Source organism: Benincasa hispida, chromosome 3 (assembly GCF_009727055.1).
Source record: "Benincasa hispida cultivar B227 chromosome 3, ASM972705v1, whole genome shotgun sequence".
Lineage (NCBI taxonomy): Eukaryota > Viridiplantae > Streptophyta > Magnoliopsida > Cucurbitales > Cucurbitaceae > Benincasa > Benincasa hispida.
In genome coordinates, this window is record NC_052351.1 from 56,162,472 (window position 1) to 56,178,219 (window position 15,748).

A 15,748-nucleotide genomic window follows, 5' to 3' on the forward strand; every position below is an offset into this window, starting at 1 on the left:
AACTTAGTCATAGTAGAACTATGACTTATTGTTCATTAGAGGAATCAGTGGTACTTAAGGAGTTAGATGTAACTACATAGAGAAAAACAATGAATTGGCCCAGTTGTACTTACGAGCGATTTGTGAAAGGTCATCGCACTGTTGATTGGTCATATGAACATAGAAATATATCTGTAGTGTGAAGAGTGCAGCTGTCAGTCTTTAGTTGAGTGACCAATAGTTAATAGATGGTGGATCTCATGATTAAAGTGTTTAGTCAATTATTCATGTTGAAGCTTCAAGCTACAGGTCCATGAGGTCCCCTTGGTAGCTCAATGGGTTTAATTTGAGAATCAGATTTTAGGTTAGTTTGAAGTGTTCAAATTAACAAGAGGAAATTCAATTATATGTGATATAATTGCTGTGATGCTTAGATACATTAATTGGAGAAATTAATATAAATATGATTTATATTAAATATCATAAAATAGAAAAAGAACTATGGTTTATATGTTTCATATGATGAAATATTAAAACTATAGGTTATAAATATAATATGATAAGTTGGTTATTATATTTATCTATAACATATTAATTATATGATAATTAATTATTCTTTTTCTCTAATAATCAAATTGAGTGGGAGGTTCTTGAAAGTTTATGGTGAGATAAAAAGAAAATTGTTTTCCAAAAATTAGTTGATGATTCATTCAGAATATTCTCACAAAAAAAGCTATCAAGTAAAAAGGTTTAACTAAACGATAGCATAGAAAGCATACACAATCAAGCTATGAGTATACTATGCGATAGTTACTCGCTTAATCATTGCTACACGATCGAATAGCAAAGTCTATACGATAGGCTTCATCTTCTAAACGATCGAGTACATCGTCTATACGATAGACAGTATTCATCTCCCACTTACTCGATCGTCTACCTCCTACTTTCCTCAATCCAAAATCATTCAGAGCCCACAACTCATTGATTCTCACATCAAAATATTAAGGTAACCATTGTGGTGGTGTTCGAATTCTGTTTGAAGATCGAGTTGGACTCGATTGGGATCGAGGTTCATTTAAACGTTCGTTGAGATCGTATTTTGTTTGTTGCGTTCGAGTTCATGCTGTGAACTAATTGTTGAACGATCGAGGGATACTTGAAGAAGAGTTCTTCAAAAGTTTGCATACTCTATCCCTTGTATCTTCCTTTATAAGTAGCATACTGTAATTTTTTATTATGCATAATCTGTTCGTTTCCGTTTAGATTGTAATTGTTTATGTTTTCTTTCTAAATGGGATTTGGAACGATCTGCTTCTGCTCATAGGATGTCTTGTTTAGATTTCCTTCAATCCTCTCTCTCTTCCTTTCTCTTCAATCCCCTCTCTTTGTCTCTCTCTCACCTTTGTGCTTCTTTATCTCTCACATCCCCCCTCTCTCCCTCTCACAATCCAATAAGAAGGTTCACAAACATGAGAAGTATACAATCTAATAGGAGTGCTAACAATCACCATCAGTCCAACATGCAACATACAACATCCAAATTTTGTATCAAACCATAAACATGATATTACAAACTTTGTAACATAACTACAGTTCTCCAAACACCTTCGATAGTCCATTTATCAGTCCATCATAGCAAATCATTCCATCACAATAGAAGTATCCATTCAATGTATTCACAATCTTAACATCAACTTGGGGTTCGAGGGTGAACCAGTAGTATATCCTCCATATCAAGCTTACTTAATTTTTTTCCAACCAACTAATCTGCTTTAAACCTTTAGAAATCTTAAATCAACCCTATAACATAATTCAAAATTTAAACTTAACATTTAAGGCCTAATACCCCATACAAATTCAGTCCAAATAACACCAAACACTTACCAAAGTGTGACTCATTCCAACTACACCTGAAGCTCAAAAAACTCTTTCAATCCTATGCCAAAATCAAAATCAGTGGTGTAAATTCAAATTTACAGTTCAAGCAATATAAAGGGCTTTGAAACATTAAAATACCAAAAGAACCATACCAAAATTCATCATAATTGACCTTCAATACCACTGATATCATGCTTTTGACCTCAAAAAGTCGAATCTCGGAACCATATATCATGGATAAATCAATTTAACAATGAAACTTAATGGGTATTGAAAACTTCTAAGAAAAAATTCACTAAAACCTAACAAATTTATCTCACTTCTTGCTTGAAAACAATTCAAAAATTCAAGTCCTTCAACCCAAACGAGGACAAGCGACGGCTAAGGGTGCTAGACAGACGGAAGTCAATCACGACAGCAATGTGCAACAACCTCGGACAGAGGCAAGCGGCGGTGCTGTAGAACAGCGATGACGGACGTTGGCGATCGAATGGCTTGTCGCTTGATTGAGGTATGGTGTGAAACAAGCGGCGGCTGATGACAATCAGACATGCGAAGAACTTCTATGTTGACGACGACTTCGACGAACAGTTTCGACGGTGGCGTGGAGCTGGCGTCGGCTAAGAGAAGAGAGAGAGAGAAAGAAAAAGAAGGGGACGGCACTAGGTCTTCACGTGGAGGAAGAAGGAAACGAAATTAGAAAAATTTTTCCTCTTTATTGCACGCTACGCAACACACACACACATATTTAAATATCCCTCATTTTTTCTTTTCCTTTTCAAACTTTAAACCCTATATATATATATACATATAAATGTATGTATGTATGTATATATATGTATGTATGTATATATGTCTATGTATGTATGTATGTATGTATATGTATGTATGTATGTATGTATATATATGTATATATGTATATATGTCTATGTATGTATGTGTATATGTATGTATATTGTGTTTGACCTTTCCTCCATCACATCAACCCAAAAAACATCAACTCCAATTAATTTCATTAACACCAAAGTTCAAATAAAATTTGTAGTAGCCCTAGCAGGATAGCTTAGATCATTAGAGTCAGATTTTTCGTTCTTTCACTAACGTTCTAGCATATTTGTGTCCCCAAGATATGTATTTAGATACCATCATACTATTACAATCCATCACGAAAGATTCGAGTAACCCTCCAAGCTAAGGATATTAATAAAGGCCTTTATCACAACAAGGCGAATAGGAGACTTCTTGCCTTCCTTAAATCCAAGATACGAAAACAATTCCTCCCTAGTAAAAAGAGCTATTGAGAGTGGATTTTTTGTTTGATAGTGTCAAGCCATGAGTTGGAAGTTTCACCAACCCAACCCGTGAGCAAGCCCGCGATAAAGGACTAAGTTCGAAAGTCTCAATTAAATAGAAGCTCAAAGAGATGAATAGGTACCAAATAACTAGAGATATGTAAAAAAAAAAAAAAAAAAAAAAAGACAGATCCAATTACACCTATTCCTAATCCTAATTGGAATGTAAGGACATAGGACAACCTTTCCAAATGCTTCAATTAATTTAAAAACAAAAGCCCTAGTCCTTTGTCACACTAATTTAAAATTGAATTATTTAAACTCAATAATCAATTTTGTCTCAATCTTCACAATATAATTCAAATAATTCAAGGAAATTAAATAGAATTTACCTGAAAATTTGGGATGTTACATTCTACCCACCTTAAGAAACTTTCATCCTCGAAAATTCTAATTTTGAAAGAGCTCTGGGTACTGTGTTCTCATCTCCTTCTCTCGTTCCCATGTTGCCTCCTTGAACTAGTGACTCTGCCATAAAATTATTGCTAGTGTTATCTCCTTGTTGTGAAAAACTTTTACTTCCCTTGCAAGGATTTGAATCAGCTTCTTTTCATAACTCAAATTCTCATTCAGCTGTAATGGCTTGAAATCCACCAAATGAGACAAATCTATCACATACTTCCTCAACATTGAGACATGAAAAACATTATGAAATGCAGAAAGAGACAGCGGCAATATGCTACAGGGTCGATCCACTCTAGAATCTCAAATGGCCCAATGAAACGGGGACTCGGCTTTGCCTTTCTCCCAAACCTTAGAACATCTTTCATAGGTACCACTTTCAAGAATACTTTATCATCCACTTTAAATTCCAAGTCTTTATGCCTATCATTAGTGTAACTTTTCTGTCTACTTTGAGTTATTTGCATCCATGCTCTAATCCTCTATGTTACTCATTTGTAGCCTGCACTAGCTCCGTCCTAACAATTTTTGCTCACCAACCTCACCTCAACAAACGGGAGACCTATGACTTTTCCCATACAAGGCTTCAATGGTGACATACCAATAGTAGCCTGATGATTATTATTATAAGCAAACTCCATCAAATGTAGGTGAGAGTTCCAACTCCCTGAAAATTCCAATGTACAAGCGCACAACATATCCTCCAATGTTTGGTTCAAACACTCCATTTATCCATCAGTCTGTGAGTGAAAAGCTATTTTGAAATCTAACCGAGTACCGAACGCTGTCTAGAGGCTCTTTCAAAAGCTAAATTTAAAACGAGGGTCTATATCAGACATAATAGACATTAATACCTCACAAAGTCTCACCACCTCTTTCACATATAACAGTGCCACTTATCCACGGAATACATAGGTTTTCCTATAATAAAGTGCGCTATCTGTCCACTACAAACCATATCATTGTATAGCCTTTTGTTGTTCTTGGCAAGCCCACAATGAAATCCATAGACACATTCTCTCGCTCCACTCTAGTACACTTAGGGGCTATAACAAGCTTTTCGGGTTCTGTCTTGAGGCTTTCACCCGTTGACACACGAAGCACTTACTGACAAACTCAGTTATCTCTCTTTTCATATCATACCACTAGTAATACCGTTTCAGGTCCTGATACATCTTGGTGCTACCAGAATGTATAGAGAATGGGGAATTATGAGTGTTTGTCAATAATTCATTCTTAAGGTCATTTTCTGCTAAAGGGATTGAATCCTAGTGAAACGTGTGAACACCTTGCATTTTGTTCTTTCAATTTAAATGAAACAAAATTAGCACAAAAACATAACCAAACAAGGGATAAACATTCAATAAACTAGTGTGTTATTTGAAGAGTAGAAAAAAAAAGGGAAGAAGAATATCACTTACCTTCATCGATTCCCAAACTTTTCACGATTTCCTCGTTGTCTTCTCTAAAACGATTCTCCAACAAATAATAGACATCATCGTCAGTGAGACCTCATTATTCTCTAGGAACCAAAAGGACAAGAGTGGTCTCTTACACCTTGGTCGAGGAAGAAGAATAGAGAATATAGAGAAGAGAAATTTTGAGAGGAAAATAATTTTGGAGGCTAGGATTTCATTTCACTAAATGAATTCCCTTGCCCTAATTTGGGCAAAATGATGAATTATATGGAGACCTTCTACACAGCTTGTTCCGGTGGGTTCACAACCCTCTCAATACGTCGAGGCAATATCAACTCTTCATATGGTTGACTAGATGAACCAACATTAACAACTCTTGTTGAACAATCAATCTGTTCAACAACTCTTATTGAACTCTCAGTAGTCTCACTAGAAATCTCATGTAAAACAAGCTTCCTTCGTGGCTTATGATCCCTAATGTGGTCTTTTTCCAAGAAGATAGCATTTGTCGACAAAAAGACCTTATTGTCATTTGGATCATAGAAGTATCCACCTCTTATTTCCTTTGGGTAGCCTATAAGAGGCAAACTTTCGAATGTGGTTTCAACTTTTTAGGGTTAGCCACTAGCACGTGGGTCAGACATCCTCAAATGCTAAAATGGCGTAAACTACCTTTATGGCCTCTCCACGGCTCAAAAGCTGTTTCAAAAACACTCTTTGAGCGAGCATTGTTCAAAATATCATATGCAGTCTCCACTACAAATCCCCAAAACGAGTATGGAAGATGAGCATAACTAATCATAGACCGAACCATGTCTAACATGGTTCTGTTTCTCCTTTCTGATACACCATTCCACTGAAGTATACATGGGGCCGAGAGTTGGGACGTGATTCTATGTTCTATCATATAGTTCTGGAATTCTAAGTCCATATACTCTCCACCTCGATCAGATCGTAGTGTTTTTATCTTCTTACCTAACAAGTTTTCAACTTCAGCCTTATACTCCTTCAACTTTTCAAGGGTATCAGACTTATGTTGCATTAGGTATAGATACCCATATCTTGAATAATCATCTATGAAAGAGATGAAATATTCATACTCACCTCGAGCTCTAACACTCATCGGACCACAGAGGTCTGAATGTACAAGCTCTAAGGTTTCCTTGGCTCTATAACCTTTTCCAATAAAAGGTCGTTTGTTCATCTTGCCATCAAGGTATGATTCACATACTGACAATGATTTTTCTTCTAAACCTTTTAAAAGTCCACATTTCATCAACTTCTTAATCCTATTGAGGTTGATATGACCTAATCTTATATGCCAAAGATGGGCGTTTTCCTTAGGAGAAATCTTTGGTCTTTTTGCAGTTGTTGTTGTTTTGAACATTTCAGTATTAAGCAAGACTTTTTGACTAATGGCCTTAGTACATACAAGTTATTTTCCATTGAACCAAAATCAATCTCCATACCATTCTTGAAAATAAACATTTTATTCTCAGAAAAAGAGTCGATATAACCTTGTTCAATCAAACAAGAAACTGAAATTAAGTTCCTCTTGATATAAGGAACTACATATATATTATCCAGTAACATATAACGTTTCTTGTACAAAAATAACTTCAGCCTGCCTACAGTAACAACTGAAATAATCTTATCAGTACCGACTCGAAGAGTCAACTCTCTATCTTCCAATGTTTTTCAAGAACTAAATCCTTGGTAGGAAGAACTTACGTGATTACTGGAACCTGAATCAAGTATCCAGGCAGAATCATCATTCTCTACCAAACACGTCTCCAAGAAAAATAAATCACATTTACTGTCTTTAGACTTCTTCCTCTTTTGGAGAGTAGTAGGATCAGTTTCAGAACCTATATAAGCACCAAGTTCCATTTCAAAGAACAATTCTCGTCGATGAATGTTTTCAAAGTCAGCAACAATTGTTTTCTCTTTTAGTCCCTTGACATTCAAGAAAGACTGGAGATTAATTTGGGAACTACCACTATTGGTTTCTTTGTCATCCATCCCTTTATGCTCAAAAAGTGAGAACTAACGTTCAAATAATTCTTACAAGGAGTCCATGATCCGACGTTTAGTGATCATGTTCTCAACCCTTTTGGCCAATGCATCAGGTATGCTAGCCAAAATGTGAAGTCGGGCCAACGAGTTAGCCTTTATCCACACCTCATATGCATTACAAACATTTCGCGGTGCATTAAGGGTCGGGACTTGGGGACACTCCTCAACCATGACAAACTCAAGATCGTTTACCATGAAATATGTTTTAAGAGACTATTTCTAATGTATGTAATTGGTCAAACTAAAAGAGGAAACTAACGGAAAATCATACATGTTGCTGAAAAAACAAACACATTGATCTACATTAGATTTTAGAAAATACTCTTTCAAAAAAATCCAATCTGGTTTAATAAAATCTAAATGAACCCCGTGTGACATCTAGTTTTTTAATGACACTTCAATGGTTTAGGAAAAAAGCCATCGCATAGTAGTCAATTTATCCCTCCTCTAAATTAAGACACTCTCAACAAGTCATTAACACCAGAACAACTCTTGTTCCTATAACGATTAGCCATCATTCATTTAGTCAAGAAATCATTAACTTGCTTAACATTTTCCCGTAAGCATGACCCTTCATTTTAGATCCTAGAATTTCACACCAAGCAGCTAATTCGAAGGGAAAAAATTCGATTGGGGAAAAAACTAAGGCGACCCTATCCATTTCTAGAGTTCATCTAGTCAACCATCTCGAGAATTGAGACTGCCTCAACGTAGTGGGAGGCTTGTGAACCCACCAAAATGCTACATGGGTTTGACTGAAGCACAAAACATCATGTCTGGTGATGGAGTTGAGGATTCATTGTCTTATAAGCAAGCAATGAAGGATGTTGACAAAGATGAGCAGATTAAAGCCATGAATCAAGAAATGAAGTCTATGAACTTCAACTCTATCTAGAAACTTGTGGATCAGCCTGATGGGTTAAGACCTATAGGGTGTAAGTGGATCTACAAGAGAAAATGAGGTGTAGATGGAAAGGTGCAGACCTTTAAGGCTAGACTCCTGGCAAGGTGTTATACCCAGGTTGAGGGAGTGGACTATGAGGAAACTTTCTCACCTGTTGTCATGTTCAAGTCTATAAGGATTCTCTTATCCATAGCCACACTTTATGATTATGAGATATGGAAAATGGACATCAAGACTGCTTTTCTGAATGGTAATGTTGAGAAGAACATCTACATGGCTCAACCAGAGGGATTCATTGTTCCAGATCAAGAGCAAAAGGTTTGCAAGCTTAATAGGTCCATTTATGGAATGAAAAAAACATCTAGATCATGGAACATTAGATTTGATAGTACGATCAAATCATTTGGCTTTGATCAGAATGTTGATGAGCCTTGTATTTACAAGAAAATCATCAATGGCTCAGTAGCTTTCTTGGTGCATTATGTGGATGATATCCTACTCATTGGGAATGATGTAGGCTTTCTAACTGACATTAAAACGTGGCTAGCCGCCCAATTTCAAATGAAAGATTTTGGAGAGGCACGGTATGTTCTAGGGATCCAGATCATTTGGGATCGTAAGAATAAGAGGTTGGCCTTGTCTCAGGCATCGTACATTGACAAGATGTTGATCAAGTACTCGATGCAGAATTCCAAGTGGGGTTTATTACCCTTCAAGCATGGAATTATTTTGTTTAAGGAAAAGTGTCCTAAGACACCTCAATAGGTTGAGGAAATGAGACGGATTCCCTATGCTTCGGCTGTTAGAAGCCTCATATATGTAATGTTATGTACTAGACCTAACATTTGTTATGCAGTAAGGATTGTCAGTCGATATCAGTCCAATCCAAAATTAGATCACTGGACAGTGATCAAAATGATTCTTAAGTATCTTCAGAGAATAAGAGACTATATGCTCGTGTATGGGGATAAGGATTTGATCCTTACAGGATATGCAGACTCTTACTTTCAAATTAATAGAGATTCTCATAGATCAACATTAGGGTCAGTGTTCACTCTGAATGGAGGGGCTGTAGTTTGGCAAAGCATCAAACAATGATGCATCGCGGACTCCACTATGGACGAATACGTAGCTGATTGTAATTATAAAGCAGCTAAAGTGGCTATGTGACTTAGGAAGTTCCTTACAGATTTGGAAGTTTTTCCAAATATGTCTTTGTCGATCACTCTCTATTGTGATAATAGCAGGGTTGTGGCAAATTCTAAGGAACCTCGGAGTCATTGAAGAGGCAAGCATATTGAATGGAAGTACCATTTGATCAGGGAGATTGTTCATCGCGGTGATGTGATAGTCACAAGATCACGTCGGAGTACAACGTTGCTAATTTATTTACAAAGGCTCTCACGACTAAAGTGTTCGAGGGTCATCTGGAGAGTGGGTCTACGATGTGGCACCTTGTCTAGGGCAACTGGGAGATGATATTGGGTATAGGGTATGCCCTAGTTTATTGTATATTGTACTGGTTTTATGTATTATACATTAGTCTCTCGAGGCATTAGAACAAGTGGGAGATTGTTAGGATTGGTGTCCTAATTCTCCCCGTGGTCTCGTAGTTTGTAAACATGTTGTACACACATTGTTATTAATAAAACAAATGTTATTTTATTTTCATTTACTCAAATCCAATAAACTAAAATCCTTGGTTATTTCATGTTACTTAAGCATGTATGTAAGACATACAAGTGGATCATGCCTTAAGTAATAATCTAAATGGTCTGTAGTATAAGGATAAAGGAGGATACCTTATCCTTGTGACACTACGGATACGACCCGCTTTGTTGATGTTACAAGTGCTTTAAAGTGCTACAAATAATCTGATCCGACCATTCACGTGGAGACATGCGAGCAAGGGTGTCCTATATAAAGTGTTTGTATAAGACCAAACCACGAGATGGTTAGTCTCTTTATATAACATCGTTGATAATTGAGACTTACATTTCACTAAAACGACCATAGGTGACATGACCTTAATCCTGAGTGAGTTTAGAACTCCTACATATGAGGGCGGTCCTTTGATTAGTATGGGTGAGAGTGGCTAGATTGCCAACTTAACAAGCCTACCTTTTTGGGGATTCATCTTATTGAGGAGTTGCAAACTCAACTACACAAGACAGAATTCACTCATTCCCCGAAGTAGGGGTAAGTAGATAAATTGCTCCCTTAAGGGTTGATTCCAAGTCTTGAACAAGTGGCCACACCCTATCTTTGGAAGAGAGGACTTAGTCATAGTAGGACTATGACATTTTGTTCATTAGAAGAATCAATGGTACTTAAGGAGTTAGATGTAACTACAAGGGCAAAATGGTAAATTGGCTCAACTATACTTAGGAACGATTTGTGAAGAGTCATTGCACTGTTGATTGGTTATATGGACACAGAAATATATCCGTAGTGAGAATAGTGCAGCTGTCGATCTTTAGTGGAGTGACCAACAGTTAACGGATGGTAGATCTCGTGACTAAAGAGTTTAGTCAGTTATTCACGTACGGTTGGAGCTTCAAATTACGAGTCCATGAGGTCCCCTTGGTAGCTCAATGGGTTCAAGTTGAGTATCAGATTTTGGGTTGATTTGAAGTGTCCAAATTAACAAGAGGAAATTCAATTATATGTGATATAATTGATATGATGTATTAGATACATTAATTGGAGGAATTAATATAAATATTATTTATATTAAATACCATAAAATAGAAAAAGAACTATGGTTTATATGTTTCATATGATGAAATATTAAAACTACAGGTTATAATTATAATATGATGGTTATCATATTTATTTATAATATATTAATTGTATGATGATTAATTCTTTTTCTCTAATAACTGAATTGAGTGGGAGGTTATTGGAAGTTTTATGGTAACCGTGAGATAAAAAGGAAAATTGTCTTTCAAAAATTGGTAGTTGATTCATTTGGGAAATATTTCATGAAAAAGGCTATCAAGTAAAAAGTGGTTTTACTAAGCGATAGCATTAAGAGCATACATGATTGAGCTAAGAGTTGACTATACGATAGTTGCTCATTTGATCGTTGCTACACGATCAAGTAGCAAAAGTCTATATGATAGGCTTCATCTTCCAAACGAGTACATCGTATATACGATAGATAGTATTCATTATCTCTCACCTACTCAATCGTCTACTCGATCGTATACCTCCTGTCTTCCTCAATCCATGATCATACAGAGCCTACAACTCCTAGATTCTCACACCGAGAATACCAAGGTAACCATTGTGGTGGTGTTCTAAATTCGTTCATGCATCGGACTCGATTGGGTTCTAGGGGCATCAAGTTGTTCGTGTTGTTGGTTGTTCCATTCGTTGCATTTGACTGCATCGTTGGACGCATTGGACGTTGATCGAGGGATACTTGAAGAAGAGTTCTTCAAAGGTATGTATACTCTATCCCTTGTATCTTCTTGTAGCATGTTATAATTTCGGTTTAAGCATAATCTGTTTGTTTTCATTTAAGTCTATAAAATGTTTGTATTTGTTCTGAATGGGATTTGGAATGATCTACTTTCGTTGCTCATGGAGATCTCTATTTAGATTTCCTTCAGTCCATGTGTTTTTATAAAGAAATCATAATCAGGATTTGCTATTATAACTATATATGTTGATGATGACTTGAATATAATTGGAACTCCTGAAGAGCTTTCAAAGGTAATAGAATATCTTAAGAAAGAATTTGAGATGAAAGATCTCAGAAAAACAAAAATTTTCCTTGGTTTGAAAATTGAGCATTTAGCAGATGGAATATTTATTCATCAGTCAACTTATACAAGAAAAATTTTGAAAAGATTTTATATGGACAAAGCACATCCATTAAATATTTCAATGGAAGTCCGTTCATTGGATATAAATAAAGATATATTTCGACCTCGAGAAGATAATGAAGAATTTCTTGGTCCTGAAGTACCATATCTTAGTGCCATTGGTGCACTTATATATCTTGCTAATAATACAATACCAGATATTGCATTTTCAATAAATTTATTAGCTAGATATAATTCTTCTCCTACAAAAAAACACTGGAACAGAATTAAGCATTTGTTATCTCTGAGGAACAACTGATATGGGTTTGTTTTATTTAAATACATCAAATTTTAATATAGTTGGTTATGCGGATTCTGGATATTTATCTGATCCACATAAAGCTAGATCTCAAACAGGTTATATGTTCACATGTGGAGGGACTACTATATCATGGCGATCGGTGAAACAAACTATAACCGTCACTTCCTCAAATCATGCTAAAATTCTTGCAATTCACGAGGCTAATTGAGAATATGTATGGCTAAGGTCAATGACTCAACACATTCGTAAAACCTGTGGCTTGTCTTCTAATAAAAACCTTCCAACAATATTATATGAAGACAACATAGCTTGCATAGCCCAAATCAAAAGAGGATATATTAAAGGAGATAGAATAAAACATATTTCACCGAAGCTTTTTTACACTCAAGATCTTGAAGAAAATGGCGACATCGCTGTACAACAAATTTGTTTGAATGATAACCTGGCAGACTTATTTACAAAGGCATTACCAATCGCAACTTTTGAAAAATTGGTGTATAACATTGGAATACGACGACTCAGAGGTCTTAAGTGATGTTTTCATGAGGGGAATAAATATATTGTATTTTGTTTAGGAGTATGTGTTATATGAAATATGTACTCTTTTTCCTTCACTAGGGTTTTTCCGTTTGTGTTTTTTCTAGTAAGATTTTAAGGAGACATATTTCATATTTGCCTATAAATAGTGGAATTTGGTGGATCTTAAAATCACACATCCATTGGTGAGAATTCTACCTCCACTAATTTTCATATTATCCAATTTCATGATTTTGGTTATTTTATGTTTTTAATTATTTTATTTTATAATTTTAGTTTTTATTTATTCATTATTATTATATTATATTTTTCATATTTGTATTTTCGTTGTGCTCCTCAATTTCATAACAACCTGAATTTAATTTTTCGAATATTAAAATGATCTACTAACTATTGAAATTTAATATTATAAACTATGAAAGAATTTAAATTATGAGAGAATTGAGAAAGATTTATTTTAGAATTATTTAAATATACGAATATAACTAATATCTTCTTATTCAAATCTTTTATAATTTGTGATACTCCTCTCTTATTAAAAAAAAAAAAAAAAAAAAAAAAAAAAAAAAAAACCAATCATTTTTGTTTCGATTTGAATGATTTGATAATTTGATAATTTTCTCGATATTAAATTTTAATTCAAACCATAATAGTTTTTCCTATTCTTTTTAAAATTTCGGGATAATTATTTTTGAGTTTATAGAAAAAAATATTTTTATTTTGATTAGGATGATTTGACTATTTTTTTAATTTCAAACTTTAAATTAGGTTTATATTTATTCAAACATACATATATTTATTTTGTGATGATTCTCTCATAGTTAAATAAAAAAATTATTTTGATTTAGATGATTTGATTATCGCTTAATTTTAAACTTTAATTTATATAAAAATATTTTTTATGTATTTTTTCTTAAATTCTAGGATAAACCTCACTTAATTTTTTTTTTAAAAAAACTATTTTTATTTATTTTGATTTGGATGATTTGATATATCCTAAGTAAAGTACATTTTTATTTCATGATCAACTTATGGTAGTTAAAAAAAATATTTAAAAATTTTATTTTGATGATGTAATTATTTTTTTAATTTCAAACTTTAATTTCAACTAAAATATTGCTTTTTTTTGGTCACTTTTGCATAAAATTTGTAATAATCATTTCTTTAGTTTAAAAATTTTTATTTTATCGAAACGATTTTATTATTCTCTTAAATTATTTTTTTTCAACTTGATTTAAATTAAAATATTATTTTTCTATCCAAACAAAAATCCTAAAACTTATTTTTCTTTTACCGACTTGCAATGATCATCTTCTCGATTCCAAACTATATTTCAAACAATTTTTTTATGAAAACAAAAATCCTAAGGTCTCTCGTTTGGTAACCATTTTGTTTTTAGTTTTTGTTTTGAAAATTAAGTCTACAAATACTTCTTTTATCTCCAAATTTCTTCCTTTGTTATCAATATTTGACCAATGGTTTAAAAAACCAAGCCAAGTTTTGAGAACTAAAAAAATAACTTTCAAAAAGTTGTTTTTGTTTTTTAAATTTGACTAAGAATTCAACCATTGTACTCAAAAGGATGCAAATTATTATAAGAAATGTAGATGATAGACTTAATTTTCAAAAACAAAAACAAAAAACCAAATGATTACCAAATAGAGTTTAAAAAATTATCATTTTGTCAATTAAAAAAATTTGTTAAATGTGAATTGTCGTGTATTTACAACAAATTTGAAAAGAGAAAATAAATAAGTACAAAAGCAAATAAAAAATAGTAAATTATTATAAACTTCCAAAATCATTGGTGTGCAGGTACAAAAGAATTAAATAATAAAAAAAACTACAAAATATAAAAATAGTAAGTCACACTCTTCTTTATCATTTTACCTATCTCTAAATTGCTTAAACCTTATTAAAATTCTTGAAATTCCAAAAAAAGGTCTCTTCTCCCCTCATGCAGCTCACGAAATATTTACAACTTTGAAACAAGTAAAAAAACTACAAAAGTATATTAAAAAATAATTAATTACATCAAGTCAATTCTATATTATGTATACAAAATTGAAAAGTACAAAAAAAAATTACAGTAAATCAGTCTCTTCTCTACTACGTTGCTGATCTCTTAATTACTTGAATCTTACGAAATTTCTTGTACTTCAAAAGCAAAGATTTTCTCTATCCTCTTTGATATATAGGGATCAATAGATGAATCTATGTGTACTTACACCAATTTTGAAAAGAGAAAAATGAACTATAAAAACATAAAAAAAATACATTAAATAACTCGTGTTTACAAAATTGAAAAGTAGAAGCAAAAAATTGTAAAACATATTCTTAACCTTATCCTTGATTGAAATTACTAACATAGCTTTTAAAAATGAAAAGAAATCTAAAATTGATTAAAAAGAATAGAATAAGGATTTTTTTTTAAAAAAAAAAAAAGATAAAAATAGAATCTAAAATAGTAGAAAATAAAAATCAATCAAATAAAAAATGATTAAGAAAATACAGATGTTGCTATTCAATGTAACCTGATAAATAAAAAGTGATATGTTCATAATTTTAAAGTGAAAATAAAGAGCGGTCACAAATGGTTTAATCTACATTTTTAAAATTACCTCATATATCCATATAATCATCGAATAGAATGAGCAAAAAGGAAATAAAAAATTAATTTATCCCCTAAACTTTTTCTGATAAATAGATGTACATTTATTGAATAATTTTATCTTCCCCTTTTCTCTCTCTCAAATGTTTTTAGTAACTTTAAAATCTTATCATATTAGATTTTTTTTTTATTTAATAATCCAGAAATTGGTCAAATTGAAATTAAAAGACAAGTTAGATAATTTTTTAATTTGGATCTAATCAAAATTTTGTCCAAGTTCAAATTCGTTAAAATTCTATTCAAATCCAAATCAAATTTTTGATAAATCTATCATTTACCTTCAATTAAAATTGAATATATTTTAAACTTTATCTCATTAATTTAAAAAATATAAAATCCAATTTCAAACCATCTAAAGTTGATCTCAAATTATGAAAATTCGAATGTGACCTTGAAA